The sequence below is a fragment of the Salmo salar genome, chromosome ssa08 (genome assembly GCF_905237065.1).
Source record: "Salmo salar chromosome ssa08, Ssal_v3.1, whole genome shotgun sequence".
NCBI classification, from domain to species: Eukaryota; Metazoa; Chordata; class Actinopteri; order Salmoniformes; family Salmonidae; genus Salmo; species Salmo salar.
In genome coordinates this window covers 4,214,563-4,237,397 of record NC_059449.1, presented here as the reverse complement: position 1 = coordinate 4,237,397, position 22,835 = coordinate 4,214,563, and the positions used below count along the sequence as shown (strand labels likewise).

The 22,835-nt window shown below is 40.6% G+C and overlaps 1 long non-coding RNA gene across 1 annotated transcript; it reads left to right on the top strand.

Annotated features, from left to right (window-relative positions):
- The first annotated feature begins 19,326 nt into the window (after nt 1-19,326).
- On the top strand, nt 19,327-22,452 carry LOC106609969 (uncharacterized). Its single transcript, XR_001329809.2, has 3 exons — nt 19,327-19,350; nt 19,621-19,784; nt 21,506-22,452. It is a non-coding gene; the product is annotated as an uncharacterized lncRNA (long non-coding RNA).
- The last annotated feature ends 383 nt before the right edge of the window (nt 22,453-22,835 follow it).

The following is a 22,835-nucleotide window of genomic DNA, read 5'->3' as shown; positions in this document are numbered from 1 at the left end:
GGGCCCTGTCGTTCCATCCCACGCTGGCGGCCAGGGTCCTGAAGTCCAAAGTGAAATCCTGCGCACTCCTCGTCCCCTGCCTCAGGTGGAACAGACCTTCACCTGCCATTCGACCCTCAGGCGGGTGGTCAAAAACTGCCCGAAAGCGGCAGGGGAACTCTGTGTAATGGTCCAACGCAGCGTCTCCCTCACTCCATATGGTGTGGGCCCATTCCAGGGCTTTGCCTGAGAGGCAGGAGACGAGAGCGGACATGCTCTCACATCCCGAAGGAGCCGGGTGGACGGTCGCCAGGTAGAGCTCCAGCTGGAGTAGGAACCCCTGACATCCGGCAGCCGTCCCATCATACTCCCTCGGGAGTGCGAGCCGAATCCCGCTGGGACCGGGTGAAGGAGGGGTGGACAGTGGAGCCTGCTGTGGTGGAGGCGTTGGAGGACCTCCTCTCTCCCATCTATCCATCGTCTGCAGCACGTGATCCATGGTGTTGCCCAGACGTTGTAACATGGCCGCGTGCTGCTGGACGCACTCTTCGACCGCAAAAGGGGGGTTGTCTGCTCCTGCTGACTCCATTTCAGGTGAGTAATTCTGTAATAAAGTCTGTGTGAGCTGGTGTGGAGGAGTCAGGCGCAGGACAGCAGATATGAGTCAAAAATGTATTTACTCAAAATACAAACAAATACAACGCAATAATGCGAGCCCACAATAACAGACCGTATTACATACAAACAATTACTCACAAACAAACATGGGGGAACAAGAGGTTTAAATAATGAACAAGTAATTGGGGAATTGAAACCAGGTGTGTAAGACAAAGACAAAACAAATGGAAAATGAAAAGTGGATCGGCGATGGCTAGAAGGCCGGTGACGTCGACCGCCGAACGCCGCCCGAACAAGGAGAGGGACCGACTTCGGCGGAAGTCGTGACAGCCGGATGTCCCCCACCACTGTTTTAGATGGTTGAAAGCAATAGTGGACTGGCCACCGGGAGAATTCCACCATTTGTCACTATGTTGACGGTCCCTAACTGCTGTTGGTGGACGTGAAGAAAACTACAGTCGAATATCCGTTGAATATCCAACCTGAATGTGTCTTTACCTCGTTATCACATTGTAGTTGTAAGTTTCGATTAGTAGAGCTAGCCTAAAACATTATTATACAGAGCATTTTAGGCTACTGGGCTAGGTACAACAAGAGGTTTGCATTCGACCACAAACTGTAAACATGGTTATATTCTTTCACAGGTGATAAAAAATCAAGACATCGGATAACATGACTAACCTTACATTATTGCAAGAAATACATGTGATTCTCATAAATGGTTTCCATTCTCAATGTCTGGTTAGGCCTATTCATAATTAAGGCTTTAGATTAGGTGACGGTGGACATAAAGAAATCATTTTTTTTTAACCTTTATTTAACTAGGCAAGTCAGTTGGGGCTAGGGGGCAGTATTTTCACGGCTGGATAAAAAAACGTACCCGATTTAATCTGGTTACTAATCCTACCCAGTAACTAGAATATGCATATACGTATTATATATGGATAGAAAACACCCTAAAGTTTCTAAAACTGTTTGAATGGTGTCTGTGAGTGTAACAGAACTCATTTGGCAGGCAAAACCCTGAGACATTTTCTGACAGGAAGTGGATACCTGATGTGTTGAATTACCTTTAAGCCTATGCCATTGAAACACACAGGGGCTGATTAATGTTTTGGCACTTCCTATTGCTTCCACTAGATGTCACCAGCCTTTACAAAGTGTTTTGAATCTTCTACTATGAGATCTGACCGAACAAGAGCCTTGGAACGGTGATGGCCGATTAGACTCTGGCGCGCGAGGTCATGTTGGGTACCCTCGTTCCAAAACGTTTTAAAAGAGAATGCATTCGTCCACCTTGAATATTATTCATGTTCTGGTTAAAAAAGTCCCTAATGATTTATGCTATACAACGTTTGACATGTTTGAACGAACGTAAATATATTTTTTCCCCTCGTTCATGACGAGAAGTCCGGCTGGCTTAGATCATGTACTAACAACACGGATCTTTTTGGATATAAATGATGAGCTTTTTTGAACAAAACTACATTCGTTATGGACCTGGGATTCCGGGAAGTGACATCTGATGAAGAGAATCAAAGGTAATGGATTATTTACATAGTATTTTCGATTTTAGATCTCTCCAACATGGCCGTTTGTCTGTATAACAAAGCATATTTTTCTGGGCGCAGTGCTCAGATTATTGCAAAGTGTGATTTCCCAGTAAGGTTATTTTTAAATCTGGCAAGTTGATTGCGTTCAAGAGATGTAAATCTATAATTCTTTAAATGACAATATAATATTTTACCAATGTTTTCTCATTTTAATTATTTAATTTGTGGTGCTGACTTGACTGCCGGTTATTGGAGGGAAACGATTTCCTCAACATCAATGCCATAGTAAAACGCTGTTTTTGGATATAAATATGAACTTGATAGAACTAAAAATGCATGCATTGTCTAACATAATGTCCTAGGAGTGTCATCTGATGGAGATTGTAAAAGGTTAGTGCATCATTTTAGCTGGTTTTATGGTTTTGGTGACCCTGTCTTTGAATTGACAAAACATTACACACAGCTATTGTCAATGTACTCTCCTAACATAATCTAACTTTATGCTTTCGCCGTAAAACCTTTTTGAAATCGGACAACGTGGTTAGATTAAGGAGATGTTTATCTTTCAAAGGGTGTAAAATAGTTGTATGTTTGAAAAATTTGAATTTTGACATTTATTTGGTTTCAAATTTGCCGCTCTTGAAATGCACCTGCTGTTGATAGGGTGCACCACGGGTGGCACGCTAGCGTCCCACATAGCCCCAAGAGGTTTTAAGAACAAATTCTAATTTTCAATGACGGCCTACACTGGCCAAACCCGGACGACGCTGGGCCAATTGTGTGCCGCCCTATGGTACTCCCAATCACAGACAGTTGTGATACAGGCTGTATCAAACCAGGGTGTCTGTAGTGACGCCTCTAGCACTGAGATGCAGTGCCTTAGACTTCTGCGCCACTCGGGAGCCCTAACAAAGGGGTTGAACATTCATAGAGTTACAACATTCATTGAACATTCATCAATTACAAAAAAATCTAATTCCATTTCAATCCCACTTTGTAACAGAACAAAATGTGAAAAAGTCCAAGGGGTGTGAATATGATAGGCACTGTGTAATGCTTTGTGTCACACAAATGACTAAGGTATGGGCATTGGGCCCCACATGAAACACTGTTAGAATGTATGTACACTTCCGTGCAAAAGTTTAGGGTCACTTAGAAATGTCTTTGTTTTCGATAGAAAAGCAATTTTTTTTGTCCATTTTAAAATAACATCACATTGATCAGAAATACAGTGTAGACATTGTTAATGTTGTAAATGACTATTGTAGCTGGAAACGGCTGATTTTTTTATGGAATATCTTCAGAAGCGTACAGAGGCCCATTATCAGCAACCATCATTCCTGTGTTCCAATGGCACGTTGTGTAAACTAATCCAAGTTTATCATTTTAAAAGGCTAATTGATCATTAGAAAACCCCTTTTGCAATTATGTTACCACAGCTGAAAACTGTTGTTCTGATTAAAGAAGCAATACAACTGGCCTAGTCTTTAGACTAGTTGAGTATCTGGAGCATCAGCATTTGTGGGTTCGATTACAGGCTCAAAATGTCCAGAAACAAAGACCTTTCTTCTGAAACTCGTCAGTCTATTCTTGTTCTGAGAAATGAAGGCTATTCCATGCGAGAAATTGCCAAGAAACTGAAGATCTCGTACAACGCTGTGTACTACTCCCTTCACAGAACAGCGCAAACTGGTTCTAACCAGAATAGAAAGAGGAGTGGGAGGCCCCGGTGTACAACTGAGCAAGAGGACAAGTACATTAGCATGTCTAGTTTGAGAAACAGATGCCTCACAAGTCCGCAACTGGTAGCTTCATTAAATAGTACCCGCAAAACACCAGTCTCATAGTCAACAGTGAAGAGGCGACTCCGGGATGCTGGCCTTCTAGGCAGAGTTCCTCTGTCCAGTGTCTGTGTTCTTTTGCCCAGTCTGAGATATGGCTTTTTCTTTGCAACTCTGCCTAGAAGGCCAGCATCCTTTCAACAACAAGGATATTTCTAAGTGACCCCAAACTTTTGAACTGTAGTGTATGCGTATATATATATGTGTGTGTGTGTGTGTGTGTGTATGTATATATATCTATAGATATATATCTATATATATATATATATATATGATATATCTCTATAGATATATCTCTATAGATATATATATAGATATATATATATATATATATATATATATATATATATATAGATAGATAGATATAGATATAGATATATGATATATAGATATAGATATATATATATATATATATATATATCTCTATAGATATATCTCTATAGATATATATATAGATATATATAGATATATCTATATATATATATAGATATATCTCTATAGATATATCTCTATAGATATATCTCTATAGATATATATCTATATATATATATCTATATATATATATATATATATATATATATAGATAGATATAGATAGATATAGATAGATATATAGATATATCTCTATAGATATATCTCTATAGATATATCTCTATAGATATATCTCTATAGATATATATATAGATATATATATATATATATATCTCTATAGATATATCTCTATAGATATATATATAGATATATATAGATATATCTATATATATATATAGATATATCTCTATAGATATATCTCTATAGATATATCTCTATAGATATATATATAGATATATATAGATATATCTATATATATATATAGATATATCTCTATAGATATATCTCTATAGATATATCTCTATAGATATATATCTATATATATATATCTATATATATATAGATATATATATATAGATATATATATATAGATAGATAGATATATAGATAGATATATAGATAGATATAGATAGATATATCTCTATAGATATATCTCTATAGATATATCTCTATAGATATATCTCTATAGATATATCTCTATATTATAGTATATATATATAGATATATATATATAGATAGATAGATAGATAGATATAGATATATATGATATAGATATAGATATATATATATATAGATATAGATATAGATATAGATATATATATTAGATATATAAAACCAACACTCATAGACAGACAGTTCGATTGAATCTATGAGATGTTTTGTGTGTATTGAAAATGTCTAGCTGATAAACTCCAGAGTTGTTGAGGGTGAGATCTCTGATGGTGAGAGATCCAGTTTCTCTGTCCAGCTGCAGTCTGTCTCGGAATCTTCCTTTGAATTCTGGGATGATCTCTCCTTTGATGAAATGATTCTCAACTATTGAGGTGTTTGGAATGACTGACTAGTTTTTATTTAGTTTAAGTTTTATAAAAACATTTCTTTATTTGTATATTATTTAGTTTCAGTTTTAGTGTTAGGGAACAGAAAGACATTTATTTATGTGATAGTTTTTGTGTTTTCAGGGATGTCACTTCTTGCCTTTGTGGGGCTATAATGCATAAGGATATGGGGCAGGTCACAGGTTAAGTTAAGTTTAAAGGTAGACTCAGCCAGATGAAGTAGACACACAAAGTACACTATAGTAGTGGGTTAATTTCAACAACAGCCAGGGCCCGGTTTCCCAAAAGCATCTCCAGTTCATTGTTTGACCCTTAGTCGGAGCATCGTTAGATCTCCGAGCTGTTTCCCAAAACCATGTCTCCAACCCCCATATCACACATTGTAAATATATGTGTGTACATGTAGCTGGAGCAGTTTTCACCTGTATGTATTTGTATGAAGTTCTTCAAAATATGATATTCTCATTTTAAAGGGAATAAGTTCCAAGATGTTGTCTCTATTCAAGGCTTTTATGCACCGTTGCCGCCATATTTGAGTTACCTTTCATTTATGACTATGGCGAAGACGGTATGTAGAAAGTTGAGCTCAGCTCCTTTTTGTGATATAACGTCATAATCCTCATAGAAGTCTAACTGCCTTCTAAATGCATATGGATCAAACTGTGTGAAAATCAGACTCCAATATTTTTATATCTCAGTATCTTAATGTATTTTGTATCATAATGCTGGCTACCTACTTGGCGCTAAACGTTCTGAATGTTTACTTTGATAGCTAATGAGGCGTGAAATGGCTAACGTTACCATGAGCAGTCAAAACAAAGTTGTGACTATTATATTTTCATGTAGAGGAGCTGGAGGAATGTACATTTATAATAGATTCTAACTTGAACACCTACACTGTGTGCTTTATTGCCTATGTTTTAGTTGATTAACTGTGTTGAAAAAGTATTTTTATAACGCTATCTCTGAAGCAGTGGAATACGGTTCATAATGAATGAAACGGAGTCAATGGAATGGCATCGATCAAACACATGAAAACCATTCCACAAATTCCGCTCCAGCCATTACCACGAGCCCGTCTTTCCCAAATAAGGTGCCGCCAACAACCGTGTGTACTGAAACTATTCTATGTTAAACTATAAGATCACATTGTGTTATTATAACCATTATTTGCCCCTTTCAGTTATGATTAGGGTGAAGACAGAGCTGGAGGATGTAGAAATGTGGTGGATTTTAAACAGCTAAATAACAATATTCAGTAACGTTGTAAGAGTTGTCCTTGAATCTTCCTTGAACGTGCACAAGTACTTGCCTTGCTGGTACTGTACGTTACCAGAAACTGCATTTTGTAGGGTTCTCAATGTACTTTCTGACATTTAGCAACGTTATGAGGTTGACCTAAAAAATGTTTTTATATAACGTCTCCTAGGTGTACCTGTGGTGTGAGTTGACACAAGTTACGTCCCAAGTCACTTCAGGAAGTTGAAATGAAGGGGCCCCTGAATATCTAATGACATTATAAGATAGGTCATTTACTCTACCCTGAACATATACACAAGTATCCTGTCAGTAGGTGTCCACTGACGAAATATGTAAAAATCCAGAAAATAAGTTATCTTTTCTTTTTGTCTTTTTTTTTACTTAAAGTGTATCACAATAGATTCGGAATCAAAATCACAGCAATTAGCTCACAAAATAACAAGTCAGTAAAAACATGAACACTGCACTCCAATCAAGAACTGTAAATCTGCTTTAAGCTAAAAGTTAATAACTATGTTATGTTTATTCAGGTGCTGCTGCTCTATCCTCATCCACTGTCGCTTCCTCAACCCACTCCTTGAAGTCACAATAACACAAATTGGTCATTATTTTCAGTAAACAAATGATCAAAATGCTGGTTTAACGTCGACTCCCTTCTACATTCCATTTGTACAAGCACAATAATTTAGCTATACTGACCGACTGGATTAAGGTGAAGTAAAATTTAAAAAAAAATATATATATATATATATATAATAGTGTTCTTTTTAATCATACATTTCTCTTACTCTTGAGCCGAGCTGGTGCATGTTTGAGAGTGTCTGCTATGTTGTCATCTACCTTTTGGTAGGTAGCCTTGGCATGTGCTTTCAGGGACTCTCCTATGTTGTGAAAAGAAATTGAAATGGTACATTCCATGTCATATTATTACTTTTCCACCAATGCTGGCTCATAGAGGTTGGGTATTGTCCCTCTCTTCCCTCTTAGACAGTTTTGGCCATGAGACCTCTCTCCTTCACCTTTCCTTCATCCTCTCTCAGATCATAACAGGTGGTCGGATTTCACATTTAGTTTGTAACTGCCTTGTTACTGATTTAATTCATTTGACATTTTTATAAATACACAATTGACTTACCATCACTTGACCAATAACACTATCTACTTAATAATAAATAACGATCTAAACTTGTGCATTTGCTTACTTGTGACAGCATCATAGATTGATAGCTCATTAAAGGCCCCTCTTCCCTTTCCTGCCCTTCAAGGAGTAGCCAGTCCACAGCTCCTCTGTTCCAATTTTTCTCATCATTCAAGTCCTCGGCATCTGCAACTTCAGAGAATATCACAGATGTCAAACCATTACCACATTTACAGTACACGCTTAACATATTTTCCTGTCCATCCCATACAGTTGGTGGGAACAGAACTTTGAGAAAGTAGGCTTGTTTATCAGATTTCAAACATTTAAAACATCATGTACCTATTGCAGACAGTCTGAGCACTAATGGAGGGATTGTACGCTCCTGGTGTAACTCGGGCAGTTGTTGTTGCCATCCTGTACCTGTCCCACAGGTGTGATGTTCAGATGTACCGATCCTGTGCAGGTGTTGTTACACGTGGTCTGCCACTGCGAGGACGATCAGCTTTCCGTCCTGTCTCCCTGTAGCGCTGTCTTAGGTGTCTCACAGTACGAACATTGCAATGTATTGCCCTGGCCACATCTGCAGTCCTCATGCCTCCTTGCAGCATGCCTAAGGCACATTCATGCAGATGAGCAGGGACCCTGGGCAACTTTCTTTTGGTGTTTTTCAGAGTCAGTAGAAAGGCATCTTTAGTGTCCTAAGTTTTCATAACTGTGACCTTAATTGCCTACCATCTGTAAGCTGTTTAATGTCTTAATGACCGTTCCACAGGTGCATGTTCATTAATTGTTTATGGTTCATTGAACAAGCATGGGAAACAGACCTCTTAAGCATTGGCCCCTTTAAAAAGAAATTGCCTAAAATTACATAGCCAAATCTAACTGCCTGTAGCTCAGGACCTGAAGCAAGGATATGCTTATTCTTGGTACCATTTGAAAGGAAACACTTTGAAGTTTGTGGAAATGTTAAAGGAATGTTGGAGAATATAAAGCATTAGATCTGGTAAAAGATAATACAAAGAAATGTATTTTTTTGTACTATGATCTTTGAAATGCAAGAGAAAGGCCATAATGCATTATGCCTGCCCAGGTGCAATTTAGATTTTGGCCACTAGATGGCAGCAGTGTATGTGCAAAGTTTTAGACTGATCCAAGGATCTATTGCATTTCTGTTCAAAAGTTTGTATCAAGACTGCCCAAATGAGCCTAATTTGTTTATTTTAGAACTTTTCATGTTCAAGACTGTGCACTCTCTTCAAACAATAGCATGGTATTCTTTCATTGTAATAGCTACTGTAAATTGGACAGTGCAGTTGGATTAACAGGAATTTAAGCTTTCTGCCAATATCAGATATGTCCATGTCCTGGGAAGTTTCTTGTTACTTGCAACCTCATGCTAATCACATTAGCCTACATTAGCTCAACCGTCCCGCAGGGGACCCACCAATCCTGAAGTTTAAACCCTTTACAATGAAGATCTGTGAAGTTATTTGGATTTTTACAAATTATCTTTGAAAGACAGGGTCCTGAAAAAGGAACGTTTCTTTTTTTTGCTGAATTTATTTTGTCAGACCGGTTTCCTCTCTTAATCATTGTTGCGCTGGCAAGATATGAGACACTGTTTAAAGTGAACTATTTATCCATCTCTTTGGCTGAAAAGGGTAAACCATTTAACTGATCAACTCACCCCGTCTCTCTTCTCCACCCACTGCTCTGGTACAACTTCAACAGTGTTCTCTTTTACAAAATGCACAACATAGTAACGCTGTGTGCCCTGTGCAGAAAAATAAAACACCAATTCCACACTGTTCAGTCTCTTGATTTACCAGCCAAGATAGTTTGCAAAACTAATACAGCTTGTGAACTTGGCTGTAGCTAAATGGGGCTTGCTACAGGCTGTGCAAGATGGTAAGCACAACACGAGTGCCATGGTCCTCCTCAAGTACAATAGCTCGCTTAACAAGACTGTTCTTTGCACTGAGATGCATTCATGCGCTCCTCGTAGTGGTGCGGAAAGTCCAATACAGTCTTGAGTCACAACGACTCAGCGTGTAAGATTCCAGATGCTGAAACACCCTGCAGAGGCATCTTCTTGACACACTTTGCACAAGTCGCCTCCTCCATGAACAGACCATCTTCTTTAGTTGTTGCAAGTAGTTCTCAAACTTGATAGCTCTACAGTTGTCAAGGCAGCCGTGTTCGTCCGCATCAGCAGTGTGTTGCCAGGACAACAACCTCTCCCTCAACGTGACCAAGACAAAGGAGATGGTCATGCGCTACAGGAAAATGAGGGCCGAGCACGTCCCCATTCTCATCGATGGGGCTGTAGTAGAGCAGGTTGAGAGGTTCAACTTCCTTGGTGTCCACATCACCAAAAAGCTATCATGGTCGAAACACATCAAGACAGGAAGAGGGCACGACAATACCTATTCCCCCTCAGGAGACTGAAAAGGTTTGGCATGGGACCTTAGATCCACAAAAAGTTATACAGCTGCACCATCGTTATTGTTATTTTGTTGCTCTTTTATTTTATTTTGTAACTATTTTCTTAACCAACTCTTGTTTGTTAAGGGCTTGTAAGTTAGCATTTCACTGTAAGGTCCACACCTGTTGTATTCGGTGCATTTGACAAATACAATTTCTCTCAGCCAGTCATCAGTCATTTGTGTGAGTGCCGTGCTTGTTGAATGTCATTCCCTATAAGCATGCTGAAAGTCTGTTGTTAATTTATTTACAGTAAAATAGCATTGTATCTGGTCAAACACCATTTTTGCTAAAGTTTTACTAAGGGTTGGTAACAGGCTGATTGGTCAGCTCTGAGCCAGTAAAGGGGGCTTTACTATTCTTGGGTAGCGGAAAGACTTTTGCTTCCCTCCAGGCCTGAGGGCATACACTTTCTAGTAGGCTTAGATTTGAAGAAATGACAAATGGGAGTGGTAATATCGTCCGCTATTATTCTCAGTAATTTTTCATCCAAGTTGTCAGACCCCGGTGGCTTGTCATTGTTGATAGACAACAATATTTCTTTTCACTTCTTCCACACTCACTTCCCGGAATTCAAAATTACAACGCTTGTCTTTCATAATTTGATCAGTTATACTTGGATGTGTAGTTTCAGGGTTTGTTGCTGGCATTTCATGGCTAATCTTGTCAGTGAAAAAATTATTTCACTAATTAGCAATATATATGTGGGTTTTGTGATGAATGAATGGAGTGAATTCAATGAATTATGGTGCTGAGTTTGCCTTTTTGCACAACATTTCTCAACTTGCAGTATGTTGGCCAATCGGTTATGCAGCCATTCTTATTTGCCATTCCTTTTGCCTCATCCCTCTCAACCATAATATTTTATTTTTCTATCATCAATCCATTGGGATTTAACAGTTTTTAAAGTAATTTTCTTAATTGGTTAATTTCATAAATCTGTCAAGTGCAGCATCTGGTTGCTCCTCATTACACACCACAGACCAACAAATATTTACTACAAAACTTCTTGCAGGACCTCTTATACACTATATTAGGCCCAACCATTGGAACTTTGTTTTTCCTAGATATGGCTGCTATATTGTGATCACTACATCCGATTGATTTGGATACTGTTTTAAAGTAAAAGAGTGTCAAACTATTACTCAAAACCACATCAATAACCTTGGTTCATAGGCACATGATTACTGCACACAATAGCTGTAGAATCAGCAGAGGCATTCAGGGCAGTTAGACGGACATACAATAGTTTACTACCATCATGGGACTTTTGTTAATTGTTTTATTCTATGTTGATACAGCATTCAACCTACATAATGCATGGTGCATTTACAGTGTATTCGGAAAGTATTCAGACCCCTTGACTTTTTCCACATTTTGTCACGTTACAGCCTTATTCTAAAATGTATTTTTTTTTGAAATTCCTCATCAATCTACACACAATACTCCAATGACAAAGCAAAAACAGGTTTCTAATAATTTTTGCACATTTATTAAAAATGAAAAATCACATTTACATAAGTATTCAGACCCTTTACTCAGGACTTTGTTAAAGCACCTTTGGCAGCGATTACAGCCTCGAGTCTTCTTGGGTGGGACGCTACAAGCTTGGCACACCTGTATTTGGGGAGTTTCTCCCATTCTTCTCTGCAGATCCTCTCAAGCTCTGTCAGGTTGGATGGGGAGAGTTGCTGCACAGCTATTTTCAGGTCTCTTCAGAGATGTTTGATCGGTTTCAAGTCCGGGCTCTGGCCGGGCCACTCAAGGAAATTCAGTGACTTGTCCCGGCTGTGTGCTTAGGGTCATTGTCCTGTTGGAAGGTGAACCTTTGCCCCAGTCTGAAGTCCTGAGCTCTTTAAAGCAGGTTTTAATCAAGGATCACTTTTTGCTCCATTCATCTTTTCCTCGATCCTGACTAGTCTCCCAGTCCATGCCGCTGAACAACATCCCCACAGCATGTTGCTGCCTCCACCATGCTTCATTGTAGGGATGGTGCCAGGTTTCCTCCAAACTTGGCATTCAGGCCAAAGAGAATCTTGGTTTCATCAGATCAGAGAATCTTGTTTCTCATGGTCTGAGTCCTTTAGGTGCCTTTTGGCAAACTCCAAGCGGGCTGTCATGTGCCTTTTACTGAGGAGTGGCTTTCATCTGGCCACTCTACAATAAAGGCCTGATTGGTGGAGTGCTGCAGAGATCGTTGTCCTTCTGGAAGGTTCTCTCATCTCCACAGAGGAACTCTGGACTTCTTTCAGTGACCATCTGGGATTCTTTCAGAGTGTCACCTCCCTGACCAAGGCCCTTCTCCCCCGATTACTCAGTTTGGCTGAGCGGCCAGCTCTAGGAAGAGTCTTGGTGGTTCCAAACTTCTTCCATTTAAGAATGATGTTCTTGGGGACCATCAATGCTGCAGAATTTTTTTGGTACCCTTCCCCAGATCTGCGCCTCAACACAATCCTGTCTCGGAGCTCTACGGACAATTCCTTCAACCTCATGGCTTGGTTTTTGCTCTGACATGCACTGTCAACTGTGAGACCTTATATAGACCGGTGTGTGCCTTTCCTAATCATGTCCAATCAATAGAATTTACCACAGGGGGACTCTAATCAAGTTGTAGAAACATCACAAGGATGATCAATGGAAACAGGATGCACCTGAGCTAAATTTCGAGTCACATAGCAAAGTGTCTGAATACTTATGTAAATAAGGTATTACTGTTTTTTATTTTTAATACATTTGCAAAAATGTCTAAACCTGTTTTCGCTTTGTCATTATTGGGTATTGTGTGTAGATTGATGAGGGGAAAAATTATTTAATACATTTTAGAATACGGCTGTAAGGTAAACAAAATGTGGAAAAGTCAAGGGGTCTGAATACTTCCCAAATGCACTGTAATGTTTAAACAAATTATCAAAACCAAATTCGAAAATCATGATTTGTTTTATTCATCGAACTGAAACCGAACCGACCTCAAAAAGCACTGATCGCTTAGCACTTACTTTTGTATTTTTTTTGTTTCTCTATTTTCTATGAATTTTAAATAATTTTGTCAATTTCTTTTTTTTAAACGTCAATACCTTCCACACTATATGACTTACATGAATGCAACCAACTGTCATTGTTTCATGGCTCCTCCCTCCAATCCACAGCAATTTCTTCTGTAGATTTTGACTTTGTCTATTTAAAAAAAATATATTGACTACATTAAAAATACTTCTTTAAAACTTCAGTAGCTTCCACCCCATATCATTTGCATGAATACAACCAACTATTGTTGGTTCATGGACTTGAAATTACTTGTTATAAAAAATAAAAAAAATAGTGTTAGACTGGTTCTGCCCTTCGTACGCTGTGTTTGGCAGCCCAATTCGGATATTTCTTCCACAAATTGGTCTTTTGACCAATTACATTAGACCTTTTCACATCATATCTTTTTCAGAGGAGATCTGATTGGTCAAAAAGGGGGCTAGGGGCAGGGCTAGGGACCTTGTTGACCAGTGCCCCTTTCAGGATTCTTTAAAGGTCCTGTTAAGTCATCTTGTTTTCCATGTAAGATAGTCTTTGGGCATCAAAAACATGAACCACAATAAGAATATTCAAATAAAATGTTTAGAATTTGAGAAATTGTTGGTTTCTCTCATGCATGTCATATGGAGTAGTTTTAAGTAAGTAGTGGAATTCTAGTGGAAAATGCTAGTGAATAGGATCCAAAACCATTTTAGATGAAAATTTGGTGTGTGGGTGAGACATAAACACAGAAACATATTAGGTTTATACCATATGCATACTTTATTATCAAGTGCCTGGTGTATGTACACTGGAGGCTTCCTTCTGTTGAAGAACAGGCAGAACACGTTTTCTAAGCAAATTAGTATGCAAATCGGTGATGATGAACGTTATGTTCCTCTTTACCGATTTGCATACCTCATTCGGTGAGAAAATATGAAAACAATGTTTTAGAAAAGCACTGTACAGTTACACTCTCAGGCCTACCCACCCATGCAAAATAACCCTCCCTTTTTCCAGTGTGATAGGCTGACATGGATCCGACAACTGCAACAGTTATGAGTACACCTTTAGTATTATTGAGAACTATACTATTCGCTGCGGTGGAACGTATTCATTGCAGTGGTATTTCACCACATAGGCCTGTGTGTGAAAGAAGGACTCCTGTACGCAGAGAAGACTGTTTAGGGCCGCTTCTCAGTGGGGTCAAACCACTAGTAACATCTGACAGAGAAGACTGTTTAGGGCCGCTTCTCAGTGGGGTCAAACCGCTAGTAACATCTGACAGAGAAGACTGTTCAGGGCCGCTTCTCAGTGGGGTCAAACCGCTAGTAACATCTGACAGAGAAGACTGTTTAGGGCCGCTTCTCAGTGGGGTCAAACCGCTAGTAACATCTGACAGAGAAGACTGTTCAGGGCCGCTTCTCAGTGGGGTCAAACCGCTAGTAACATCTGACAGAGAAGACTGTTTAGGGCCGCTTCTCAGTGGGGTCAAACCGCTAGTAACATCTGACAGAGAAGACTGTTTAGGGCCGCTTCTCAGTGGGGTCAAACCGCTAGTAACATCTGACAGAGAAGACTGTTTAGGGCCGCTTCTCAGTGGGGTCAAACCGCTAGTAACATCTGACAGAGAAGACTGTTTAGGGCCGCTTCTCAGTGGGGTCAAACCGCTAGTAACATCTGACAGAGAAGACTGTTTAGGGCCGCTTCTCAGTGGGGTCAAACCGCTAGTAACATCTGACAGAGAAGACTGTTCAGGGCCGCTTCTCAGTGGGGTCAAACCGCTAGTAACATCTGACAGAGAAGACTGTTCAGGGCCGCTTCTCAGTGGGGTCAAACCGCTAGTAACATCTGACAGAGAAGACTGTTTAGGGCCGCTTCTCAGTGGGGTCGAACCGCTAGTAACATCTGACAGAGAAGACTGTTCAGGGCCGCTTCTCAGTGGGGTCAAACCGCTAGTAACATCTGACAGAGAAGCGCTGACCACACAATGTGACAGACTGATGGGAAAGGAAAGGAGTCTGTGTTCACAGTCACATATGTACGGTGGGATTCGGGAATTATTGGATGCCTTGATAAAGATTAGCAAAAAAGACTGTATGAAAGAAATAATACACACCACTGGTGTGCGTGGCCAAAGACCTCTATTTTCATGGCATCTGACTGTAGTGCTGCCTGGAGTTTGTTAAACGGAATTGGCACTTGGATTGAAACCGGTGCTACGGTTCATACGCCATGAAAATAGAACTCTTTCGCCATGCACACCAGCGCTGGGTTTGGCTTTTGAAAGAACAATGCATATGTAGACATTTCCTCATCCCTACTGTAAAATATGGTTGTGGATCTTTGATGTTGACCTGACCTCTTGACCTGAAATCCAATCCGATCCTATTTCACCTTTGATTCCTATCCTTGTGATTGAATACCGACTGGTATTCAAACTCGTTACAAATGATTTCTCTCTTATTCAGTTTTGCTTCCACTTGTCCTGGGTCCTTGTTAAGGTCCTTGTTAAGCATCATGAACTTTACCAAGTACCAGGACGTTTTAGCCAAAAACCTGGTTGTCTCTGCCAGGAGGCTTGAACTTGGCCCCAAGTGAATCCTCCAGCAAGCCAATAACCACAAGCACACATCAAAATCATCCCCAAAGAAATGGTTAATTGACCACAAAATCAACATTTTGCAATGGCCATCTCTGTCTCAGGACTTGAACCCCATTGAAAACCTATGGTTTGAATTAAAAATGGCAGTCCATAAGAGCAGACGAAGGGTATCAAGGATCTGGAAAGATTCTGTATTGAGGAATGGTCTAAGATCTTTCCTATTGTGTTCTCCAATCTCATAAAACATTTTATAGAAAGGCTCAGTGTCGTTATCCTCGCAAGGGGAGGGTACAGGAGTATTGAAAACAGAAGATCCAATTATCGTGACCCCCATCTATTTAAGATTTTTTGTATTACTTGTTAAACAAAATCTCTTACTCTGAACAATTGTGTTAGTATTAAAATAATACATTGTTACATTTTTGGAGCATAAAATATAGTCATCTTTATCAAGGGATCCAATAATTCCCGACCACACTATATACCATTTTTACAGTTTTACACTATAGAAGGACAAATACATTATGTACATTAAGCTAATAACTTGGGTAAACTAATTGCTTATTGAGCCCACATGCCACATACAGTAAGCATATGTCTCTTCAAAGGATGTGACAATAAAACTAGTGCTTAATTTGAGAACAGGATCCGGTACCTCTCAGTTTCTGACTTTATCGTTCTGAAACCTACAGAATTTTACAGGATCCGGTATCTCTCGTGGCATGAACAGTGGCTACCCATCATTCAGGACAGGTGGGGCACAGCTTTGAGCCTCACCTATTTAGCTAGTGGAACTTGTTCAATATCCCTCTGTCATGTGCTTTTCAGTGATCCTTGATTTATTTTGATTTTGGAAAGAAAATAAAACAGTCATTTGGTGGAAGATTTTCCCTTGCTCAGAGAATTTATTTCCATGTGAACTCAATTTCAGACAGCATATTCAACTACCAGTCCTAAAACCTTGTTTCCTGATTTTCACCAACACATCAGGCCTGTTATTATCTAAGAAGAACTGTGATACTCAAGTCAATAGTGTTGTTCTAGGCAACTACATTGTAGAAGTGCTGCACAAATCAACTCATGATTGAATGTCATTGTGAATTGCAGTCCGGCATCAGATTGCAATATCATATATGTACCTCAAGGTTCCGTTTTAGGACCACTATTGTTTTCACTATATATTTTACCTCTTGGGGATGTCATTCGAAAACATAATGTTAAATTTCACTGCTATGCGGATGACACACAGCTGTACATTTCAATGAAACATGGTGAAGCCCTAAAATTGCCCTCGCTAGAAGCCTGTGTTTCAGACATAAGGAAGTGGATGGCTGCAAACGTTCTACTTTTAAACTCGGACAAAACAGAGATGCTTGTTCTAGGTCCCAAGAAACAAAGAGATCTTCTGTTAAATCGGACAATTAATCTTGATGGTTGTACAGTCGTCTCAAATAAAACCGTGAAGGACCTCAGCGTTACTCTGGACCCTGATCTCTCTTTTGAAAAACATATCAAGACTGTTTCAAAGGCAGCTTTTTTCCATCTACGTAACATTGATGCAGAAAGATTAATCAATGCTTTTGTTACTTCTAGGTTGGACTACTGCAATGCTGTACTTTCCGGCTACCCGGATAAAGCACTAAATAAACTTCAGTTAGTGCTAAATACGGCTGCTAGAATCCTGACTAGAACCCCAAAATTTTATCATATTACTCCAGTGTTAGCCTCCCTACACTGGCTTCCTGTTAAGGCAAGGGCTGATTTCAAGGTTTTACTGCTAACCTACAAAGCATTACATGGGTTTGCTCCTACCTATCTTTCCGATTTGGTCCTGCTGTACATACCTACACGTACGCTACGGTCACAAGACGCAGGCCTCCTAATTGTCCCTAGAATTTCTAAGCAAACAGCTGGAGCAGGGCTTTCTCCTATAGAGCTCCATTTTTATGGAATAGTCTGCCTACCCATGTGAGAGATGCAGACTCGGTCTCAACCTTTGTCTTTACTGAAGACTCATCTCTTCAGCGGGTCCTATGATTGAGTATAGTCTGGCCCAGGAGTGTGAAGGTGAACAGAAAGGCTCTGGAGCAACGAACCACCCTTGCTGTCTCTGCCTTGCCGGTTCCCCTCTCTCCACTGGGATTCTCTGCCTCTAACCCTATTACAGGGGCTGAGTCACTGACTTATTGGTGTTCTTCCATGCCGTCCCCAGGAGGGGTGCGTCACTTGAGTGGGTTGAGTCACTGACGTGGTCTTCCTGTCTGGGTTGGCGCCCCCCCTTGGGTTGTGCCGTGGCGGAGATCTTTGTGGGCTATACTCGGCCTTGTCTCAGGATGGTAAGTTGGTGGTTGAAGATATCCCTCTAGTGGTGTGGGGGCTGTGCTTTGGCAAAGTGGGTTATATCCTTCCTGTTTGGCCCTGTCCGGGGGTATCGTCGGATGGGGCCACAGTGTCTCCTGACCCCTCCTGTCTCAGCCTCCAGTATTTATGCTGCAGTAGTTTATGTGTCGGGGGGCTAGGGTCAGTCTGTTATATCTGGAGTATTTCTCCTGTCTTATCCGGTGTCCTGTGTGAATTTAAGTATGCTCTCTCTAATTCTCTCTTTCTCTCTTTCTTTCTTTCTCTCTCTCGGAGGACCTGAGCCCTAGGACCATGCCTCAGGACTACCTGACATGATGACTCCTTGCTGTCCCCAGTCCACCTGGCTGTGCTGCTGCTCCAGTTTCAACTGTTCTGCCTGCGGCTATGGAACCCTGACCTGTTCACCGGACGTGCTACCTGTCCCAGACCTTGTGTTTTCAACTCTCTAGAGACAGTAGGAGCAGTAGAGATACTCTCAATGATCGGCTATGAAAAGCCAACTGACATTTACTCTTGAGGTGCTGACTTGTTGCACCCTCGACAACTGTGATTATTATTATTTGACCATGCTGGTCATTTATGAACATTTGAACATCTTGGCCATGTTCTGTTATAATCTCCACCCGGCACAGCCAGAAGAGGACTGGCCACCCCTCATAGCCTGGTTCCTCTCTAGGTTTCTTCCTAGGTTTTGGCCTTTCCAGGGAGTTTTTCCTAGCCACCGTGCTTCTACACCTGCATTGCTTGCTGTTTGGGGTTTTTGGCTGGGTTTCTGTACAGCACTTTGAGATATCAGCTGATGTACGAAGGGCTATATAAATACATTTGATTTGATTTGATATGGATGTGGATGTGGTTACTGACATGTTGAACACTTATCCAGGTGTTGTGAGATTTAGTGTGCGACTGTTTTGCAGACCTCCTGGAATACTGCTATTGTGTTGATATTGAGTGTCTCTCTGTCCACAGTACTCTATGCTTCCCAACACAGTCAAGTCTGAGACTCAGCGGGTGAATGGCATCGTGGGACAGTCGTTATCTTTTCCAGAGAGAGTGTTTAAAACTGGATATTTAAGGTATGGAGAAGACACTAATACATTTGTGCTCAATGGACAAAGCCAAATAGATCCAGAAGAGAGATTTTAAAAAATCGTCAGGATTATTCGGTCTGTGGAGAATAAAGATGGAAAGAAGAGGGCACCTAAATTCAACCTCACTCTTTACTGTGTGTGTGTGTGCGTGTGTGCGTGCGTGCGTGTGTGCGTGCGTACGTGATGTTTCCAAACCTCAAGTGACAGAGTGTGACAATGGCTCAGGTAGTGTGCTGTGACTTTGACCTTGTACAGGGGAGAAGAAGAACTAAACCAGACCAGCAGTCCTGATCTCACCACCGATCTACCTCTCCATTTGGAGGGAAAGAACTACAACACCACCTACAGCTGTGTGGCTCCTATTAGCAATTGGACAGTCCCAAAATGTTGCAGTGAAGATGGTCATCCTAATGATGCAGGTAAAGTATCAATTCTGGGGGGGGGGGGGTTGGCAAGGGGGTGGAGCATCGCAACTTTAAGACCATGTTTAGCCATTGTTCTCTCTCTTATGTCTGGTCTTAACAAGAGATGGTCACGGTTGTTTTATACAGGTATCCTTGATTTATTTGGCGTGGGCTACGGCCAAACAGTAGCCTTTGTTGAGTTAGGTTTAATAAACCGGGAATTCGTAAACTCAAGCCTCTGTCTGGACAACTGTTCATGTATGATCTAGCCTGATAATTACAGTATTATTATCATCTCAGACCTGTTTGATACACTTCTCTAAATGTTTCAAAAGCAGAAGGCACACACGCAAACACACTCACTACAATCATTACGTTATAGATTGGCTTCTATGGTGCCAGAAAGACCGTTCGCAGAGAGACCGGTAGCCATCTTAACAGTAGTCCTGAGTGTTTACAGAACCTGTCCGGGAGATGAGCATCTGTATGTATCTGTCGGTTAGTCACACCCCCACCTTATATTTACTTAACTTTATTTGTCTTCTTAGATTCATCCGAAAGAGTGCAAGTTGACACTGAGTATGCAAACGATTACTTAGAAAAACAAACAGATAACCAGGTTAGTAATAATGCAACAGGCTGATAGACAATAAACCAGTTTTGGCAGCCTTCATGGCTACAACTGTAAGCTTTAGCGCTATGCAAGCATCTTCTATCTGTAGGTCTGACAGACTGAATAATCCCGTCACATTGTCCAAGTGAAGGCAAAAAAAAATGTTCAAGTCTTGATTTGCATAGACCACCTGAGTTTGATACCCGGCCTGATGTCATTGCAACCATATGATATGGTTGGGTTGCACAATGAGAAGCCACACCACACATATGGTATATAGTAATGCCTTTGATCTTCACATTGTCTTTTAGAGCATTTTCAAAGTCTGTGAACTTTTTAAAGTTAGGCTTCGTGTTTCCTCCCACTAGCTTTAGGAATGGTCCTAGGTGTGTTGTGTTGACTGTTGAGCTACCTACTGCAGAACAATGAGAGTAGACAAGAGAGCATCAGGCTTGTCCTGTTTCCTTCCTCTGGCACAAAGTTTATAATAAAGAAGCATAAGATCTTTTTTCTTATTCCTTTTTGTTGCTTTCCCACCCTTTTTCTCTCCCCTCTCTCTTCGCCTTTTTCCCTGTCCTTCTTTCCTGTACCTCTCTTTCTCTCTAGGAATGGTTCTAGATGTGTGTTGTGTTGACTGTTGAGTTACCTACTGCAGAACAATGAGAGTAGACAAGAGAGCGTCTCTTTCCTCTGGCATAAAGTATCTAATAATGAAACTATTATCCATATTATCCTTTTTTTTTGGTGCTTCCCTACCCATTTTCTCTGCCCCTCTTTCCCTATCTGTCACGTGTGCTCCCTCTCCGGCCTCTAGGTCACCAGGCTGCTTGTTATGGCGCGTACCTGTCACCATCGTTACGCGCACCTGCGCATCGTCAGACTCCATTACTTCCTTGATTACCTGCCCTATATATGTCACTCCCTTCGGTTCTTTCCCCAGGCGTCGTTGTGTCTGTTCCAGTGTCATGTCTGTGCGTTGTTCGTGGTTGGTATTATGTTACGTTTATTTATTAAAACACTCACTCCCTGAAATTGCTTCCCGACTCTCAGCACACACGTTACAATATCCCTTTTTCCCTGTACCTCTCCTTCCTTCCCTATCTTCCTCCCTCTCCCTGCCTAGGAGGAGCGAAGAGGTATACCAGAACTGGAGTCACATAGAGGCAACCCTGAACTGGCATCAGTTTATGATACACTCCAGTTACATCGCAAGGCTGCCAGCGGGGATGTTGACACGGCATGAAGGAGCGAAATGGGAAGTCACTGAGAGGCTGGAGAGGACGGTGTATCAATTAAACAAAATTTTATTAAAAAAATATTCACCCAGAAAACATTTTAGAGGCACACTTGTTATGGGAGAACATTCCCCTGGAACTGTTGAGCTAATGTTATATTTTCAGGCTTTTTTTGTAGGTCATTCTCACAGACCTGCCAAATAAAGGCCTCGATGACATCCACTGATACAGACCAATTCAATAACTATGCATTGAGTTATTAGCAGGATCAGGATAATCCTTTTTTTAAATGCCTTTTGTACCAAATCCCAATTTATATGTTGAAACAAATGGAACCCATATTTTAATACAATTCACCAGTGTGTTTGCTCGGGGTGCAACTTTGGTTTTAGAAGTGGGGGGGGCATGACTTTTTATTTTATTTTATGATTTTTTTCAAATCCAGTCAGATAAACACTCCAAACAGCCTACCCAGCAGCTTGGAGGCGTCCTCATGGTCCTAAAGCACAAAAATGCTATTTCAGAATGTGGGGGGAACCCCCGTCCCCAGTGAAAGATGTGTCCCTGGTGTTTACTATGCTACTGCTGGGCTAAAGCTTCTTTTCTGTACTGACTGTTCTGTTGTTTAATTGTAGGTCCCTCCCCTGCGTCTTTTTATAGCTGGTAATTGTTTAGCTTGCCAGTGTATAGCAGCTGTTTACATAAAAGGGCAGGCGTTTGAGATAAAGACACCTTCTCCTTAGCAGCAAAGGCTGTTATGGCTCGTGTTCACGAGCATGAGCTAAATTGCCGTGAGCCGCTTAGGCCGCCCAGAGTGGCTCGCTTGTGGGCGTGCTGGCAGCATTACATTTTACATTTTAGTCATTTAGCAGACGCTCTTATCCAGAGCGACTTACAGTAGTGAATGCATACATTTCATACATTTTTACTCTGTACTGGTCCCCCATGGGAATCAAACCCACAACCCTGGCATTGCAAACACCATACTCTACCAACTGAGCCACACGGGAACAGCATATAGCAGCGCGTTCGATTGTGCATCAAGAATTCATCATAGCGAGTTTGTATGAAGGTCTGGTTATGAAATGGTTAAGTAGTTTAATCCGTTATCCATTTTATGAATTTATTCACCGATAAACAGTGTTTAAAATCAGAAAATGTATTTCATTGTTTATTTGCATATACTAGGCACATTTTCTAAAAGACAACATTATTGAC